At 38.5% G+C, this 19,966-nt stretch overlaps 1 protein-coding gene across 5 annotated transcripts in view; it reads left to right on the forward strand.

Moving 5' to 3' along the window:
• Positions 1 to 19,966, forward strand: part of NPBWR1 (neuropeptides B and W receptor 1) — a 90,228-nt gene that overhangs the window by 37,247 nt on the left and 33,015 nt on the right. The gene's annotated exons all lie outside the window — the stretch shown is intronic.

Below are 19,966 nucleotides of genomic sequence, written 5' to 3' on the forward strand. Positions count from 1 at the left end.
CTAACAACAGACATAATGGTTCTTCACTCTTTTTCACAAATCCTAATATGACCCTCAAGCTGATAGAAGTTACCCACTGTTCTTTTAAATAAGTGGTTTGTTTAAAGCTTTTATGACTAGACTATCAATTCTATCTGAAATTCAATTTAGATTAAACAATCAAAACCATTGTAAAATATTACTAGGTATGCACAAAAACTTTCAACTTCCTACAATGAACACTGTAAAAAAATTGACAATCATAATGATTCTTTAAAATGTTACAAGAATTTAATTTTTATAAAAACTTGTGTGTATCAAATTGAATTTGATTTCTTGACTAATTCACTTTACAGATATTTGAATCAGCAGTTTTGATTGTTGTCTGAACAGGAGGTACATAAAAGTAATTTCAAGCAATTTTCCAGGGGTTTACTTCTTAATGACATAGAGCTAACAGCTCACAAAGTTAAATTTTAGTGGCTCATTAAAGTAGATAATTTAGGGATATAGCATTAATTTGTATTGCGGCAATGATAAAATAGTTGTGCTTAACAAGTCTTGTCAATCAAATAATTTTAGGGATGGGTAGTGAGTGTTTCATTATGCTTTGCTCACTTAGCACTGAGCAGCTGCAGGCATTAATTTTGAAAAATACATGCATTAAACCTGAAGGTTAAAACTATTTAAAGCTAAAGCTCCAAAAATGTTTATTCTAATTTTATCAGAAGCAACACTGCTGCCTAATAGAACAAATATTGATAAATTGCCAAAAGCAGACCTTTAAATTATTGTGTAATTTAATGGACACAGATGCTTTTTATGCGCTAGGCCAAGACACAATTAAATATGCAAATCAATCATTTCTAACTAATGAATCCAAAAATGCCTTCAGCAGAAAATAGCTGGAGAAAACGAGTGGATTTACTTTTAAATATTGTTATGGGAAAATGATAATCGAACTTTGATTTAAACAAAATATAGGATCTCTTACTGCAATTCTATTAATTATATTATGTTTTGAGGCTTTATATATATATTTTTAAGCAATGCAGCTAAAAAATATTCTACATTCTAAAGTAAATGAGATGCACATATTTTAAACAGCTATGTATAAAATCAGTGATAGCTTTCAAAGTTTACATATTTATCAGAGTTCTGCATCAACATTTAGGCAAATGTTAAGTTTTCAGACTTTCCAGACTTTCCAAGAAAAACTATTCTCTCACAAATTCTCAGAACTGAATTTTGAATCTTCCTAAAGGCTATTAGTGATATAACACTTCAGACGGTGGAAAAATTCAGACAGGATTTCTGTAAAAATGTATTATTCAGTTTTCACTTTTCCATCTACAGAATGAGAGAGGAATGTGCTCATCAACAGGGAGAACTTTTTCTCCTAATTTATGAAACTGTTTAAAAAGTCTTGTCAATCAAATTATTTTGGGGGAGGTTGGTGTTTCATTACACTTGGCTCACAACTAATCACCTAATCATTGAGCATCTGATCAACTACATTTAAAATATTTTTATAACTTTTGTATGTCAATTTGATTCATATCAAAATGGCCATTCACATTAATTCTCATCCAACCTTCTAATTTTGTATTCACTTCCTACTTCCTTTCTATCTACATCTGTTCTATGTTTCACTTCTTATTGCCATTTTTAAAATTTATATTAGAATACAGAAATGAAAGCAGTATGCCTTCTTTCCTCCAATTCCTCTACTTCATTTAGCCTCAATTTTGCAGGTTAGGTTTTATTTAGTATCAATTAATAGATTTTCCCTCATTAGAAAAATATATTTGGGAAATATTTTAAACTGATAAAATAAAGATAATTATAGTACTTGCACACAAGGGGCACGGTGACTCAAGAGTTAAAGATGCTGAGTTTGTCAGCTGGAAAGCTGGCTGCCTGGATTTTGAAACCTAAGGGCTGTGCAACAGCCTAGATTCGAGACCTAAGGGCTGTGAGCTCCTGTTACTTTCTCCAGCCCACCTAGTTGTTCAAAACATGCAAATGAGAATAGATGAATAGATACCACTTACTGTATTTTTTGGTGTATAGGACGCACTCCCCCCCCCCCAAAAAAGTGGATGGAAATGTCTGTGCATCTTATACAGTGAATGTTGTCAAAGCCCCGCCCACCCACTGGCCCCCACCCTTTGGTCTCTGCCTCCCAGCAATTTACCTTCTTGCAGCAAACAGCAAACAGCCTGGTCAGCTTCAACACAGCCTGATTTTGCATTAGCAGCTGATTGGTAGTTGGATCGGTCTTCCGGAATACTGCCTATCAGCTGTTCCAGGCTGCAGGAATTGCCGCCGCCGTTGTTGCCCATTGCCCATTGCATATCGCTGCCTCTGCACTCTCCATTTTCGGTCTCCACATGCCCCATTTTTGGCCTCCGCACGTCCCATTTTCAACCTCCGTGCATCCTGTTTTTGACCCATTCCAGGTGGCAGGGATAGGCGGTGGTGGCAGTGATCCCTGCCACCTGGAATGGGCCAAAAATGGAACACGTGGAGGCCGAAAACAGGATACACGAAGGCTGAAAATGGGTCATGCGGAGGCAGCGATAGGCGGCAGCAGCAATGGGTGGCAATTGTGGCGACAGATGGTGGTGATCCCCAGCCTGGAACAGCTGATAGGCAGTATTCCGGGAGGCTGATCCAACCACCAATCAGCTGCTTGTGTTAAATCAGGCTGTTTGCTGCTCAGCTGAAGCTGAGAGGCTGTTTGCTGTTTGCTGCAAGGAGGTAAATTGCTGTGAGGCAGAGGCAAAGGCAGATTTTTTTCCCCCTTGTTTTTCCTCCCCAAAAGCTAGGTGCATCTTATACTTCAGAGTGTCTTATAGTCTGAAAAATATGGTAGGTGGGAAGGTAACAGTGTTCCGTGTGTCTCAGAGTATAGTCATGCTGGCCACATGACCATTGAAATGTCTTCTGACAATGGCCTCCTTTTAAGACAGGGAAAGTCTTCACCTTTATAGTACTTACACAGGCCATAGCAATGATAATTGTCAAATGCAATGAATGCTAGCATGTATATCATCATAAATAACTCAGCAAAGTTATTTGCTTAGTATAAGCTCAACGCCAGAATTCTAGGTTTTGATCTCACAAATAAGCCAAGATTCCAAAAGCAAGAATAAGCTATCAGCTTTGATTCCTACTTCTTTGGAAGAGAACAATCCTTTCTAGTTCAAATGTTTAATAAATATTTAATAAATAAATACAAGTTACACTAAATAAATCACAGGAAATCTATAATTTGTTTAGTCACTCCTATGTGAAGGAGTGTCATATCCTAATCTGCTACTTTTTAGTAAAAAGTTTGAAGAATTCTGAAATGTAAAGTATTTAATTATTATAAATAAGTACTAAATAAAGTACTCCTTATTATAAATAAGGAGCTGCCAATACAGTTCTACAGAGGAATTATTGAGTCTGTCATCTGCACCTCTATAACTGTCTGGTTTGGTTCTGCAACCCAACAAGAAACTATTACTACCAACCTGCCTTCCATTGAGGACCTGCATACTGCATGAGTCAAAAAGCTGTGAAAATATTTACAGACCTCTCACATCCTGGATATAAACTGTTTCAACTCCTACCTTAAAAACGACGCTACAGAGCACTGCATACCAGAACAACTAGACACAAAAACGGGTTTTTCCCGAACGCCATCACTCTGCTAAACAAATAATTCCCTCAACACTCTCAAACTAGTTACTAAGTCTGCATTACTATTAATCTTCTTATCGTTCCTATCACCCATCTCCTCCCACTTATGACTGGATGACTCTAACCTTGTTGCTGGTATCCTTAAGATTTATATTGACTGTTTCCCTATGACTATCATTGAGTGTTGTACCTTATGATTCTTGATGAATGTATCTTTTCTTTTATGTACACTGAGAGCATATGCACCAAGACAAATTCCTTGTGTGTCCAATCACACTTGACCAATAAAGAATTCTATTCTGTTCTGTTCTATTCTATTCTATTCTATTCTGTTCTGTTCTGTTCTGTTCTGTTCTGTTCTGTTCTGTTCTATTCTATTCTAAAATAATTTATAATGGAACAAATAACCCCTTAAGTCTAATTACTGTTGTTTATTTTAAATGATACTTGCAAAATGCTTAGCACATAATTTTATTCAAAAATTTATTATCCACATACTATATTTCATTCACTGTACTCAATTTAGTATTGTCTAGCCACCACAATTTTGTGGAGTCCAAAGTACTAATGGTAAAAATGCATAGGGATACAGAAATTCCCGTTCTAGGCATTTAACAGTTTATCAAACTAACATTTAAATTATCAACTCAGAAGTTGAAAATCCTCCTCCCAAAATCCCAGCAAGACTTTCAGCCCCTGAGGAAGAAGAGATCCAAAACACACGGCCTGTACAAAGCCTCTCAGGGCTTCTCTCTCAACTGCCTGCCACACTGCTTATCTTATCTCTCTGCCTCTCCACTGTCTGCTTGGATTTTGGCTCTCTCTCTCATCTCTATGGATTGACTGACAGAAATGCCTGCCAAAGGATATAGTTTCTCTTTTGCATGCAGAAAGGAACATCTTTAGTGGGGTGCAGGAGCAGAGCTACAGTTCTCCACCCCACCAAAGGAATTCAATTCCCTTCCATGTGTAGAAAGGAACTCCTTCCATAGGGTGCAGAAATAGAGCTCAAATTATTAGAATCAGAGTTCCGTTTTTCTACTGTGCTGAAGGAGTTCAGCTCCTCTTGGCAAGCAGCTCTTTAAGCCAACCCGAGACACAAGAAAGTGTCCTCTCAGCAAATGGCAACCTTTCCTGCTGGCTTGCCCATTGACTTTTTGGGGAAACCAAAGATTTCAAATGGTGATCACATGATCACGAAGCACTTGGCAACTGGTCATAACTGCAAACAGGTTGTCATGCACCCAGATCATATGACAGGGAGGCACAATGTTTTATGACAGCTGGAAGTGCTTTGTAGGCTGTAAAGTACCTTTTCCAAGGCTGTTGTAACTTCAAATGTTTGCTAACAACAGTTTGTAAGTCAAGGACTACCTGTATAACTTTTGGAACACTCTCTCAGGAACTATAAGACTGTATCTCAATGAATTTAAGTGAAAATGCTATCTCTTACTGTCTTGTATGTTCCAGGAAATCAACCCACAGGAAAAAAGGTACAGCTGCTGCACTAGAAAAAAGTACTCTCTCTACTGTTATCTATGGATATTTAACTTTCAGTTGCTAGATGATATTTCCTGATCAATGTGAGATGTAGTCAGTGCAATATCAATTCAGATTTAAACAAATAAAGTCAACCTAATTCTGAAAAAAATATCTTCATTTGGGTTTAGCAAGCTCCAAACTGTTAATAAAAAAATATCAAAAGATTAATGATGTAATCATTTCTTTATTCATACTTTCCTGATCTCCCATTTCTTAATTATTTTTAGCAAAACTGAAAACAGTTTAATACATCAAATGTGACACACTATGAAATAGGATTTTGCTGGAGTCTAGTTTGATCATACATTCGTGCAGTAAAACTGTTATCATCTTTTAAAATTATGTTTAAATTTAATATATTCAAAGTTCATGAAAGGTTCCATACTAGTCCACCACATTTTTGGACTACAATATCTATTACTTCCCTAAGGCTACCATTTATATTTATCTTTTTCAAATCTTTCTTCAGTGTACAAAGAAATTGACAACTGGTCTATCAAATGAAGAATTGATCAATCTGGGTAGAGAAATCCAGGAATGTTATTTTCATGAGAGCATTATTGAGTATTGAGTATTAAAACCCAATAAGCTCTTTTGATGGTATTCCTAACCTGGAATGTCAATTATTAATGCTTAAGAATGACTTACCATATACCCTGAGGCTAAAACAAATGGATTGGATGGCATGAGACCTACAATTTAATTAGTTAAGGTGATTAATTAATATCCCAAGGAACTGTTCTCTAAAATATTGCTGATCAAAGGTCTCCTTGGTGCTCTCTTAGCTTGCTTGTTTTCTTGTAGATGTTTCATTACCCTAACTAGGTAATATCATCAGTAACAGCACTGATGATGTTCCTAGTTAGGATAATGAAAGGTCTGCAAGAAAACAAGAAAGCTCAGAGAGCATCAAGGAGACCTCATTTCAATCCTGAAATATTCTCCTTTATTGATAGTGCTGATCTTTGCTTCTGAATGGTTTTGTATTTGAAAGGAATACAAAGGGGATGCTTTTGGATGCAGTCCTGTCAACAGAAACTTAAATAATTCTTGGGGCACAGGAAGACTTTTACTAGTTTTGATGCTTTAACGGCTGCGACTCTAGCAATGGGAAGCTTTCCTGCAGTGCTTCATGTTTTGGTAACCTGTTGATCATCCAGAAACTTCACCTAGTGAACTATAACCCTGTCAAGGTAGCATGTTCATATTACTGCTCTTTTCTTGCTAGCATTTTGGCTTTTGATTCACTTTACAAACAGTTCAGAACTCTGAAATATTCTGTAAAGGGAAAGCTATATACAGTACTGCAATTTTTTTCCATAGTAGGTCAACATTTTTCAATTCGTAATAATTATGCTGTACCTTACCTTGTTGGTTCTCCTGTTTTGCCAAAGTAGCACTAAAACAGCATTCAGCAGGGTTACTTCTCTCTGCCTCCTCTAATTTAGTTTATAAATTTATACAGTTTATTCTTCTTCTGTTTTTTTTTTGTTCTTAGTCACCTGTGACTTTTAGCCACATATTGTACAATTAGCCTAAAGATATAAATCTTGGAATGCTTCTACCAGCTGCCTGAAGGGGAAAAAATAAAACAGAGCATAAATTAATTCAATAAATAAAAACAAATAAAATAATATATTCATGTGTAATCTGCCAGGAATTCTAAGAGCTCCCTATAAAATAGGATATTATTATACTAATATTGGCATTATGTTAATCTAGTACAACATTTACACAACATAAAAGAGCTTTGCAAGTTGCGATCAAAGGTATTATGATGATAAGAATAAGCTAGAGCCTGTCTGAACTATCAGTGTTTACAATTTCTTTATCAACACATACACTTATTGAACAATGCCAATCCTTGTACTTTTTTTTTTTTTTGGAGGATAATATTAGCTGGCTGGATAAAACTCTCTAGATAAAATTATAATTATGTGAGTATTAACCCTGAACAATCAAACTCTGCAATAATATTTCGACACAGCTTCAACCTGGTCACATTAGCTGGCAGTTAAGAGAGTATCAGTATCACATCAACATAGCTCATCAAGTGACTATTGGCACATACTCATAAATTAGCAGTGTTTAGACCAGATGGTCAAAGTAATCCAAAACAATTGTTTTAAATCTTGCTAATCTGAAAGGGAATTATGCTGCTACGTTTTTTCCTTTGTCTCATTGAAATTAATATGGTTCTGGTCAGTTTTGTTTTGTTTTGTTTCTTTCTCTTTCTCTCCCTCCCCCTCCCTCCCTCCCTCCCTCTCTCTCTCTCTCTCTCTCTCTCTCTCTTTCTTTCTTTCTTCCCCCTCCTTTATTATTTTATAAGTAGCTCAAGGTGGCGATACTTCTTCCCACTTCTATTTTTCCCAGACCAACAACTTGAGGTTGGACTTAAAATGGGTGACTCCCCCAAAGTCACCCAGCCAGTTTTCATATCTAAGGTGGGACTAGAACTTACAGTCGCCTAGTTTCTATCTACTACACGAAATTGATTCTCATTTATGCCATACATTTTCTTCCATAATTGTGCAAAAACATCACAGTAAAAGTGCCCCAATAGTCAGTCAGCACAATATGGATTAAATGGACAATTAGACATGTTATTTCAATAGCAATAGACTTATTAGACTTATATACTGCTTTATAGTGCTTTTACAGCCCTCTCTAAGCAGTTTACAGAATCAGCATATTGCCCCCAATAATCTGGTTCCTCATTTTACCCACCTCAGAAGTATGGAAGGCTGAGTTAACATTGAGCCTGGTGAGATTTGAACTGCCATCTGTAGTCAACCGGCAATCAGCAGAAGTAGCCTGCAGTACTGCACTCTAACCACTGCACCATCGTGGCTCATATTCAACAACTTCTACTTTTTAATCATCTTTTATGATGTTTTGACTATTCCAAGCGCTGGTGCCTTCTACAACATTCTATTATGAATCAAACAACATTACACAATTTGTAGGAAAAGAGGAAGAAATAATAAACCCCCAAAAATGATGTAAGAAAAATCAAAGGAAACATAAATTACTTTATATCATCATTTATTTTGCCTCTTTCCTTTATTCTTCCAAACCACTATACTGCAAACTACAAACTACTTCTACTATAGCCATAAACATAGCTTTGTACATTGTCTTTTGTTCTTTAATTTTTTCAACTGTTTGTAAAGATCTCAACATCATCCAACTACAAGTTTCTAAATATTTCCCGCAACCGATTTATTCTTTTTTTTTTTCTTATATTAGTTTTGCAGTTCACTCTTTTGTTATTCTCTTTATAGGACCAATCCATCGTACTTTTTCATTTTGTCACTTGCTCTCTAACTTGTCCAATGCATTCAATATCTATTCATTTTTATTCTAGTCCTTATTCTGCCATATACAAGGATTTTAAGTAATTTGTTCCCATTGTAATCTATTTACTTTTGTTTCTCCTGACATACCCAAATCACATTTCATTGTAATAAAGTAAGACGAAACAGAGTTTTTGAAAAGCCACTTTCATACATAAATATTCAACATCAACATTCCAATTTCTAGGGATAATATGACAGCAATGTTCCAATATCTGAGGGGCTGCCACAAGGAAGAGGGGGTCAATTTATTTTCCAAAATACCAAAAGGCAATACAAGAAACAATGCATGGAAACTAACAAAGGATAAAAGCAACCTAGAATTAAGGAGAAATTTCCTGACACTGAGAACAATCAACCAGTGGAAAGACTTGCCTTCAGGAGTTGTGGGTGCTCCATCACTGGAAGCTCTTAAGAAGAAACTGAATGTCCATTTGTCTGGAATGGTACAGGGTCTCCTGCTTGAGCAGAGGATTAGACTAGAAAACCTCCAAGGTTCCTTCTAACTATGATTATGATGGTGGTAGTGGTGATGATGATGATGATGATGAATTTCTCCCAACAGACCACATGCTACTAACAGTGTTCTTTGCACAACTAGAAATTATTCCATTCTTTTAAAATTCTTTAGTGACATTTTATCAAGATATAGAAAATTACCCTGTTTTTTCTAGTGTCTCAAACAGTATTGTCATATCCATGCATTCTCAATGACCTGCTGAATAGCAAATCCATATTATATTAGTGAACATTTGCTCATTTGTGCCATTTCAATCAGAATTTTCTCCAGATATACCATTTGCAATCTTACCATTTATTAATATTCTCAGTTTTGGTGGCTTTCTTTTCTATACCCTTTATTTTTTTTTATACTAATATTTATCCAATCATTTCAGTTCCACTTTTCATAATCTCATTATCATTCCCATGTAAATTTGAAGCAGTAATATTTATCACTTCAGTTCGATCACAGAACATTTCATTTCAATTTCAGTTTCATTCAGAGACTCCTTGCTTGGCACTCTTCAACTATTTCTATTTTTTAAAAAAATCCCTTAAAATCACTCTAAATTGTCCTTTAAAGTTTTAATCCTTAAATTTACCTTGTTACTTTGCTCTGTTTTTTGCAACTTTATATGTATATATAGACCATCTATTTTTCATCATTGGAATAAAACATGCAACTCTCATCATGTACAAATTCTCACTTCTATCTACACAGAAACTAGATTATGTTTATTCATTCTGAACAACAGTCATTTTAGCCCTTGCACTTATACTTAAGCCTACACTTTTACTGTCTTGTCTGGATTAATCAACTCCATTGAAGCAAATCAGATTACCTTTCTGTTTACTTCGTACTTCCCTTAAAAAACAATCACTTGGTAATGCCTAAAAAGTGAGGCATTATACCTAGTGCCTGATTTATTGTCCTATTGGTGAAAGGCAAAGACATTTTTTTTTTATTTTTGAAAGAACGTTTAATAAGGTATTCATTTCTACTGTCTGCTACTGTGACGTTTTAATGGTATTTTTAATTTCCTTACTGTGGTATTTATGGTTTTTTAAATTATTTACATGCAATTATGACAGACCTATTTTGAATTCCTGTTTTCATATACACAATTTAAAAATGTCAGTATATACCTTCTGACATGCATTATAGTTCTTTCATCCATAATTAAACCTACATCTTCATTTTCTTGAATGTATTAATCAACTCAAGAGAGACCCAATTTTGTATAATGTTACACCAGGCTAGACAGTGGGAGACCATGAGTTCTAGTTCTACCTTAGGCATGAAGCCAGCTAGAGACCTTGGGCCAATCACCTTAGGAAAGAGGCAGTGCAAGCTGCTACCAAAAAAAACCCTGAAAAACTTACCAAGGAAACTGCCAGGATTTGTCCACACAGTCACCAGAACTCAGCACATATACACATATACACATTTATCAACTCTACATGATTATACCTTTTCATTTAGATCTATCATTATTATTTCCCTTTGCATTAAATTCACAGATATGCAAAACATTACTTTTCTTTCATTCATTTCACTTGTTAATTCATGTCTCTTATAATTTGCTTATCTTACATTTCAAATTGTAGTCTTTCATATGCCATAATTCTTAGCAGATCAGACCACATATATTGATCTTGGTTGCCTATCATGTTGTTTGTCAAGTGAAGGTATTACATATTTTTAAAGAAAAAATATGTACTATATGGATAGCAGGCTTAATCATACCTGTGTCACATGCAGCAGTTCCTACTAATGGTGAGCACCAATCAGACTGGCCACATCTGTTCCATAATGTTACAAGTACGTTTAAAGCAGGGGTGAAATCCAGCAGGTTCTGACAGATTCTGGAGAACCGGTAGTGGAAATTTTGAGCAGTTCGGAGAACCGGTAGCAGAAATTTTGAGTAGTTCAGAGAACCAGCAAATACCATCTCTGGCTGGCCCCAGAGTGGGGTGGGAATGGAGATTTTGCAATATTCTTCCCAGAGGAGTAGGGAGGGAATGGGGATTTTACAGTATCCTTCCCCTGAAGTGGGGTAGGAACGGATATTTTGCAGTATCCTTCCCCTGCCATGCCCACCAAGCCACACCATGCCCACCAAGCCATGCCCACAATACTGATAGTAAAAAAATGAGGATTTCACCACTGGTTTAAAGCCCATTTTTACTCCAAACACACTCACAATATACTAAGCACGATATGACTCTACATTAGAAACTACTTTCCAAGCCAACACAATATTTCCTGCATCCCATCAACTAAGAGATACTTCCTGACAAATACAGCACAACAACATATACTTAGGTCTGCCACAAAATTCTGTGCTGGCTCCATTACTTTTTGATATTTATACATCAGATTTACCAGGCAATGCTGCAAGAAAGTTTATGCATGCTGATGATATCACAATAAAACAATCTGAAGATTTCAATACCTCTGAAAAAGCCCTCCAAAGTGATTTAAAGGAAAGTTCTTTGAAATCTGGAGACTAAAACTGAATATCAGCAAAACTAAGACAACCTGTTTCCACATGAACAACAGACAAGTTAACTATACACCAAAAGTGGAATTTAGGAAATAGCTGCTGAAGTTTAATCGTAATCCAGAGTATTTAGGAGTGATCCTTGATTGGTCCTTAACCAATAGGGAACACTTAAGGAAAGCTATGGATAAAATAAAAAGGAGGAGCAATATCGTACATAAATTTTCTGGCACCAGCTGGATGAGCAAGTGCTACAGTTCTTAGGACATTAGCTCTTGCTTTAGTATATTTGGTGATTGAGTATTGCATCCCTGTATGGTTAAACAGGGCTCACCCAAAAGCATTGGATACCCAGCTGAATCACACTATGAAGCTAATATCAAGAACTGCTAAATTGATGCCTTACAAATAGCTACTGGTATTATCTAATAAACCACCTCCATATCTTAGAAGACAATGAGGGAGTGGCAAAAATGTGAGGCAAATCTATTATTACCTATGCATGAGGACTGTCATGATCAAACACTCAGACTTAAATCTTGGAACTCACTGGGGAAATTTGGACAGCAATTAGTCAGAGAGGACTTTGATATTGAGATAACATGGCACCAGGAATGGACAACTTCTAACCCAGATCTGTTTAATTTAGTGTCTAACCCAGTACAAGCCCACCACACCACCACACACACACCCCTTGGCTTTGATCTCCCAAGAAAAATCTGTACAGCACTTAACTGGAACCAAACCAGTCATAATGTCAACTCGCAAAGCATTTCTAGCCTGCTCTCGAGTTGCCATGGGCAGCAACGGGGGAGCACATTCCACGCATACCTTCTTCCAAGCTTGGATCTCAGATTACCAAAGCCGGTTTGTGAGGTGTGTTTTCTACAGCCCGCGGCAGTGCCTCATTGGAGAATGTGATTTATGACACAGACTGAGAGGAGGGGGGAAACAGGGTCAAAGTTGATCCGTAACTTACGTGTGGCAAAGTTGACCTCACTCAAGTTGATGCCAACATGTTGTTCCTAATAAATAACTGGATTTCTTTTGAAGCTTGGCTTGACACTCATTAGTTAATTAGGGCATCTATCAGAACCTTGACATATGACAGATGCCAATACTGAAAATATAATGCTCAGAAGGTTTCTCTGGATCCCTACATGAAATACATCATCTCAAGGCACTTCCTCTCCAATGGCTAAATAATCCAGTTTCGGGCCATAGGTTGAGTAATTCCAGTAACTGCTAATACATAACTTAATTCTATTCATCATTTTATTTATTACTCATACTGTGTGTTTTTAAAATAATTCACTGTTCTTCTGTTTTATATTTTATATGCTGTTTTGCTGTTTTATAACAGCATTTTATATGCTGTTTTGTGAATTTTTACATACTAATGCTATATTTTGTTATGCCATATGAAATAAGAATATACCCAGGTTAGATAAGATCTATAAAATCCCATCAAGTACAATGATAATTGTGTTATCTTCAACCCCACTATATCATGTCCCTGTTTGATGAGCTTTGGAAGAGTTTTGATGGTACAGTAATGTTGACTCACCATGTTGTACTGACTCGGAATTTAGAAACAGCTAATGACACAAGCAAAGCATACTTAAATGCTTCTTGAAGTGCATGGGAGTACTCCTATGAGCCACAATATTGAATTCTTTGCATACTGATAGGACAGAAATAGGAATGAGCAGTATAAGGGATAATATATTTAGGTCAGATCCAAGATTGATGGAATCAACCTCTCAGCAATTGTAGAATTCCATATTTAAATATATCTCTCTGATATAGCAGTTGTGCTCTATGCATCAATAATTTATTTTTTTTTAAACTGCTTTTTCACTTGCAAACTTTTTTTTCAAGCCATGACCAAAGAGCAGTAATTGAGGTATGAGATGGGCTATAGGGTTGCATTGAAGAGCTTAATGACAACACCCACACCCTGTGTGACAGTAAAGTTCAAGATGGGACTCATTTGAAAATAAAACTACCATTGTAATGCCTGGATATAACTATATAGTGAACTCAACAGCAGGTAATTATGGCTTTATAGACTTTGAAAAATTGATTACTATCAAAGCAAAAAATGCACCAGTCAAAAAGTGATCAGTTCTAACACTGTTCTTACAATTTTATGAGAAGATACTATCAATGTATATCATAAGTAAATAATGTTGGATCTTCTTCACCGAGTTAAACTTCCTTGTTGGACAATAGAGTTTATGCACCGTAGGAACATATTAAGTAAAGGACAAGACACGATTTCCTACAGTATTCTTAATTCTAGTTGCATTTTGTAAGATATTGTACCATACTTGACAAGCTAGCTGTCAGAAGCGCACAGAAAAAGTCTCATTCTAAAGAAAATAAAGGTAAATTATTTTGCAAATCATGCTTCCCTTCCTTTCTATAGCACTGATTCCAAAAAGACATATCGGAGTTGGAATGAACTTGTTTAAGAAGGACAATGAAAAAAATACCCCTACAAAATAATTGTTTTTGACTATACACATTGTAAGCACAATAGGAAATATGAAACAAAATGCAAGTGACAATATAAGCTATTAAATCATATGTAAAAGTTCTTTATTATTAAAGAGGCAGAGAGAAAGATTTTGCTAAGGTAGTAAAATTATCTATTGATTGCTTTCATGCTACAAAACTCATCTTTAATGATAACCTATTCTGTAACTCCCAAACATAACTAAAATAATACTCAGGCTACCTTAGATTTAGACAACTTGTGAAAAATTGATTATTTCTGCCTAAGATACAAAATGTTTCACTGTGTTACTTTCATTCCATCTAATTTTCCTCCATAGGCTATTTACTTTGAAACAATTTGCTTAGCTCAACCAAAGGATTAAATCCAATATTATTCAAATAAAGTTTTGTTCAATCAAGCAGTTTTGTTCCTTTGTTCCCTTAGCAGCCTCCCACATGAGACACACTGATCAAGCTCGAGTTATGTAAACTGTCAAAGGAATGTTTCCCTTTGATGATGTTTTGAGCAAAACATTTTTCCAAAGGTGCATTACAAGGCAATACATCTCCCTTCTTCTAATGAACAAAAGGAAATCTATTTGAAAATGCTGATATAAGGTTCAGCAGTTGAGCAGCATATCTTTCACTGGATGTGCCAGAGGAGGTATTAGAAGAACAAAGGGCACTGTTATTAGGAAATGCATGTCACTGCCTGAACTATGAGATGGGCAACAAATACATTTGATAAATAAACTAAATACAGGTAGTCCTCGAGATACGGCCACAACTGAGCCCAAAATTTATGTTGCTAAGTGAAACACTTGTTAAGTGAGTTTGTCCCATTTTACGACTTTTCTTGCCACAGTTGTTAAGTGAATCATTGCATTCGTTAAGTTAGCAATATGGTTGTTAAGTGAATCTGGATTCCCTATCGACTTGGCTTGTCAGAAGGTGGCAAAAGCTGATCCATCTGGGAGCGCGGGATGATCCCTCGCAGGGTTGAGTTGAGGATTTTGTGCAGTATCTGTATGATAAAATTGCTCAGATTCGGGAAGGCTTGGCCTCTGACTGGGTAAGTCCGGACAGGAGATTGAGGCAGGTCCTGAGAGTGTTATCTGGGAGGAGTTTGATCCTGTCGCTCCCGAGGATGTGGACAAGATTCTGGGATGGCTGAACACGACCACATGTTTATTGGACCCATGTCCCTCCTGGTTGGTGCTGGCTTCCCAGGAGGCTACATGAGGCTGGCTCCAGAGGATTATTAACGCTTCTTTGAGTGAGGGTGTCCTGCCGGCCGCCTTGAAATAAGCGGTGGTGAGGCCCCTCCTCAAGAAGCCCTCTCTGGATCCAGCTGTTTTGGCTAACTATCGTCCAGTCTCCAACCTTCGCTTTATTGCGAAGGTTGTTGAGAGTGTGGTGGCGCGGTAGCTTCCACAGTACCTGGATGAAGCTTCTAGCTAGATCTGCTCCAGTCCGGCTTCAGGCCTGGGCACAGCACGGAAACGGCATTGGTCGCGTTGGTGGATGATCTCTGGAGGGCTTGGGATAGGGGTTGCTCCTCTATCCTGGTCCTGTTAGATCTCTCAGTGGCTTTTGATACCATCGACCATGGTATCATGTTGCACCGGTTGGAGGGGTTGGGGGTGAGGGGCACCATTTTGCGGTGGTTCTCCTCCTATCTCTCTGACCGGTTGCAATCTGTGTTGGCAGGGGGGCAGCGGTTGACCCTGAGGCGCCTTGTTTGTGGGGTGCCGCAAGGGTCAGTCCTCTCGCCCCTTCTGTTCAACATTTATGTAAAGCCGCTGGGTGAGATCATCCGTGGCTTTGGGGTGGAGTTCCATCAGTATGCTGATGACACCCAGCTGTACATCTCCACCCCAGGCCACCCCAACGATGCCCTTGAAGTGATGTCCCGGTGCCTGGAGGCCATGCGGGCCTGGATGGGGAGAAACAGGCTCCGATTCAACCCTTCCAAGACCGAGTGGCTGTGGCTTCCGGCGTCCCAATATAGCCAGCTGGCGCCATCGCTGGTTATTGGGGACGAGTCATTGGTCCCCACGGAGAGGGCTCGCAATTTGGGCGTCCTCCTGGATGCACGGCTGTCTTTAGAAGAGCATATGATAGCCGTGGCCAGAGGGGCTTTTTATCAGGTTCGCCTGATACACCAGTTGCATCCCTTTCTGGTTCGGGACTCCCTACGCACAGTCACTCAGGCACTCGTCACTTCCCACCTGGACTACTGCAATGCTCTCTACATGGGGCTCCCCTTGGGGTGCACCCAGAGGCTCCAACTGGTCCAGAATGCGGCCACGCGGGGGATTATGGGAGCGACGGGGCGCTCCCATGTGACACCTCTCCTGCGCGAGCTGCCCTGGCTCCTGGTGGTCTTCCGGGTGCGCTTCAAGGTGTTGGTAACCACCTTTAAAGTGCTCCATGGCTTAGGGCCGGGGTATCTACAAGACCGCCTTCTGCCGCCAATAGCCTCCCACCAGCCAGTACGCTCGCACAGAGAGGGCCTCCTCAGGGTGCCGTTGCCCAGACAATATCAGCTGGCAACCCCCAGGGGGAGAGCCTTCTCTGTGGTGGCACCTGTCCTCTGGAACGATCTATCCCCAGAGATACGCACGATACCAGACCTCCAGACTTTTCGTTGGGCCCTTAAAACCCACTTATTTCATCTAGCTGGGCTGGCTTGATCCCATCCTTTCAGTTTTAATTTGTAATTGATTTTAATTGAACTGTTTTAAATTGTGGGCCGAAATCATTTAATATCTTTTAAACTGTTTTTAAATTTTGTATGTTATGTTTTACCTTGGCTGTTCACCACCCTGAGTCCTGCTGGAGAAGGGCGGTATAAAAATCAAATCAATAAATAAATAAATCACATGACCCCAGGAGACTGCAACCATCACAAATATGAACCACTTGCCAAGCACCTGAATTTTAATAATGGGACCATGAGGATGCTGCACTTTTCACTGCTGTTGTAACTTTGAACAGTCACTAAATGGACATGTTGTAAATCGAGGATTACCTGAGTCTACTTCCTCCTCTCTGTGACAACAATTTAGATTCCTGAAGACCAGTGGTAGGATTCAAATAATTCCATCACTGGTTCGCTGAAAATGTGAATGTGCGCATGTGCATGTGCACAGTTTCCGCACATGCATGGCTTCCACCATGCGGCAAGGCTCAACTGAGCCGTCTTTCAGGGCCTGCTCCCCTCCATCTCTGCTCCCTGGGGCAGCAGCTGCTTCCCTCTGCACTGCTGGGAGTGCGTCTTGTGCAATTTAGCAGCTGTGAGCCTCCATTTTCCTCTAAGTTCCATCCGGAAAGCGCTGCAGCTGAGAGAAACAGCATTCAACTTGGCTGCTGCTTCTCTGTGCCGCAGTGAAGGCCAAATAAATTGCTTTGGCCCAGGGAACCATAGTTTGAGCCTAGAGGAGGGGCAGCGGCATATGGGCAAAGGCCCAATGTAAGGCCAGAGCGGGGGAATGGCATATTCCCCGACCCAGCCAAGATGAATGGCTAGCGGCAGAGGCTCTGGGGCAAGGCTGGAGTCTGGGAATGGCATGTCCCTGGGCCCCGACCCGAGGCAAAGGGTGAGTGGGTGGCATGCTTACCTTTGGTGAGCAGAATGGGTGAGGCACGGAGGCGAGGCACGGAGATTAGCTGGGCCGTGTGGCGAAGGCAAGATATGTAGGGCGGGGCGGGCAGATGAGACAACTGTTTGTTATTGGATTTCATTTTTAATCCCTTGAATATTTTGGTAGCTGACGGTCCACAAAGTATGTATGCACATATAATTATTGTAAAGAGCATCTATTATTCTGCAGAAGAGTAAACAAAAAGCCAGCAGGACATCTGAATCAAATTGCTTCACCAATTTGCTTGCTTGATTGAGTGTTGGATTGAGTGAATGCATATCAGCAGCTCTCACAACTAAACAGAATTTTTTTTTAACTATACTTAATTGCCAACATTGTCTACATTTGGCTCAGTCATTAAATCAGTAAGCCTGAAATGAGAAATGTTTGGACCTCTGGAATTTATTGTTGGAATCCAGTTCTCATTAGGTCTTGCCATCATGGTCTACAGTAAATAATAGCAGGAAATATAGCCCACCAATTTCAGAGAAAGAGAAAGTTGGCTTAAAGAATATTTGGGAAATATCATATGGTATAGTATCTGAATAGATTCTATATGGAGGTCCTATAGGTACAGCATAGGTACAGACCCAAATGTTATATCTTCCTAAAGTCTGCTATAAAAACAGAGCTACTAACAATGTAATTATCATTTGCTTTGCATGAAAAATGTTTCTTCAGTGATATGTATTTCAGGGTTTCCCATTATGTACCTAATATCTGTAAGACACAAAGGAAAGTGCAAGCTATTAAGTCCTTCAGAACTCTTTTATCAGGAAGAAATAAAGCATTGAGTGAGGGGGGAGAACAAGAATATGAAATAAAAATCAGGCTAGGCAATTCACCCATGAGATTGACCTGTAAAGTTGGCCACAAAATGTAAATTTTAATTGGTTAGTATGATAGGTGCTGTTGGTATTGAATTAAACCTAGCATTTACTAAATAGAATTACTGCCACTTCCTCTCACCACTGCCACCAAACATCCCAGTTCTAAACTATAAAATACATTAATCTCAGTCTTTCCCTAGTCACAGGGAATCAAACAGCCAAATGTATTTCTGATTTGGGAAGAATTTCATTTCAAATCTTCTGTGGACAAAAGTGAAATCAGAAGACAAAATGACTGAAACCAACTGTTATGTAAACAGGTAAAACATTCAGGCAGAAGCTTGCAACCAAAATGCAAGCTATCGGTCAACTTTAGAAAATTTAGATTGCAAGTTCTTCACTCCTTTTTAGATGATTATTTATTAGTCTCCTTTTATATTGTAATATCTCTCTTTGTCTCTCTCTCTCCCTCTCCCTCCCTCCCAGTAATGCATTCCATTTACTTTTGCTCCCAGTTCGGAACTGGGAGCACGCTCACACTTGTTTGGCTCACACGCAGTGCTTCTGCACATGCACAGAACCTTCTGCACATGCACAGAGCATCCATGATGACATCCGGGTGGGTGGGTGGAGCCTCCTGCATCCGCCACTACCAGTTCACCAAACCGGGGCGAACCGGTAGAAACCCACCACTGCTCCCTCTCTCCCCCCCCTCTGTCTTCAAAATAGCACAATGATTGAAACAAAACCCAAATTAAACAATAGTTCTATTATTTATCTCAAATATTTCTGGCCTATGTCATTATGCATAAAAATTGCATAGTTGCCTGCATATGTAGAAAAGAAAGGAACAACATACTGCAGAAAGATGTATCTAAAAGTGCCTACTGCAGTCCTCATTTCCAGCTTTTGAGGTGTTTTGCAGAAAACTTTGCACAGTTAATGCATGGCAGATATTCTTGCCCCTCCTGACGGCAATTTAGTTCTTATATAAAGATGAAACATGAATCAGAAAAATCTGATCAGCCTTACGATTTACTGAAGCTGCCAATTTCTTGGGTTTAAAAGGTTATGTGGTAGATCTGCTTCTTGTAATAAAAAGCAGTCTGTAAGCCTTATATTTTTCATTTCCTGATCGATAAAGCAAGTAACTGAAAAACACTTCTTAATAAAGAAGACCTATTGTTTTCTATTTTTGAAATAACTTCTTCCTTTGTTTTTCCTTGTCAAATATCACCTTCATCTCTTCATATGTCTAGACACACTTTTATATTGCATGCCCCTTCTTTTATTTTCTTTTTTAAACTACACAGATGAAAATAAAAGCTATATTTTCTAAAAGTACAGCTATACTGCATTTCACAACAAAAGCATTTACTCAACTGAAAGCAAAATCTGACGCAACTTGGAATTCA

This window comes from Pantherophis guttatus, chromosome 3, assembly GCF_059756535.1.
Source record: "Pantherophis guttatus breed Tessera chromosome 3, ASM5975653v1, whole genome shotgun sequence".
Classification (NCBI taxonomy): Eukaryota; Metazoa; Chordata; class Lepidosauria; order Squamata; family Colubridae; genus Pantherophis; species Pantherophis guttatus.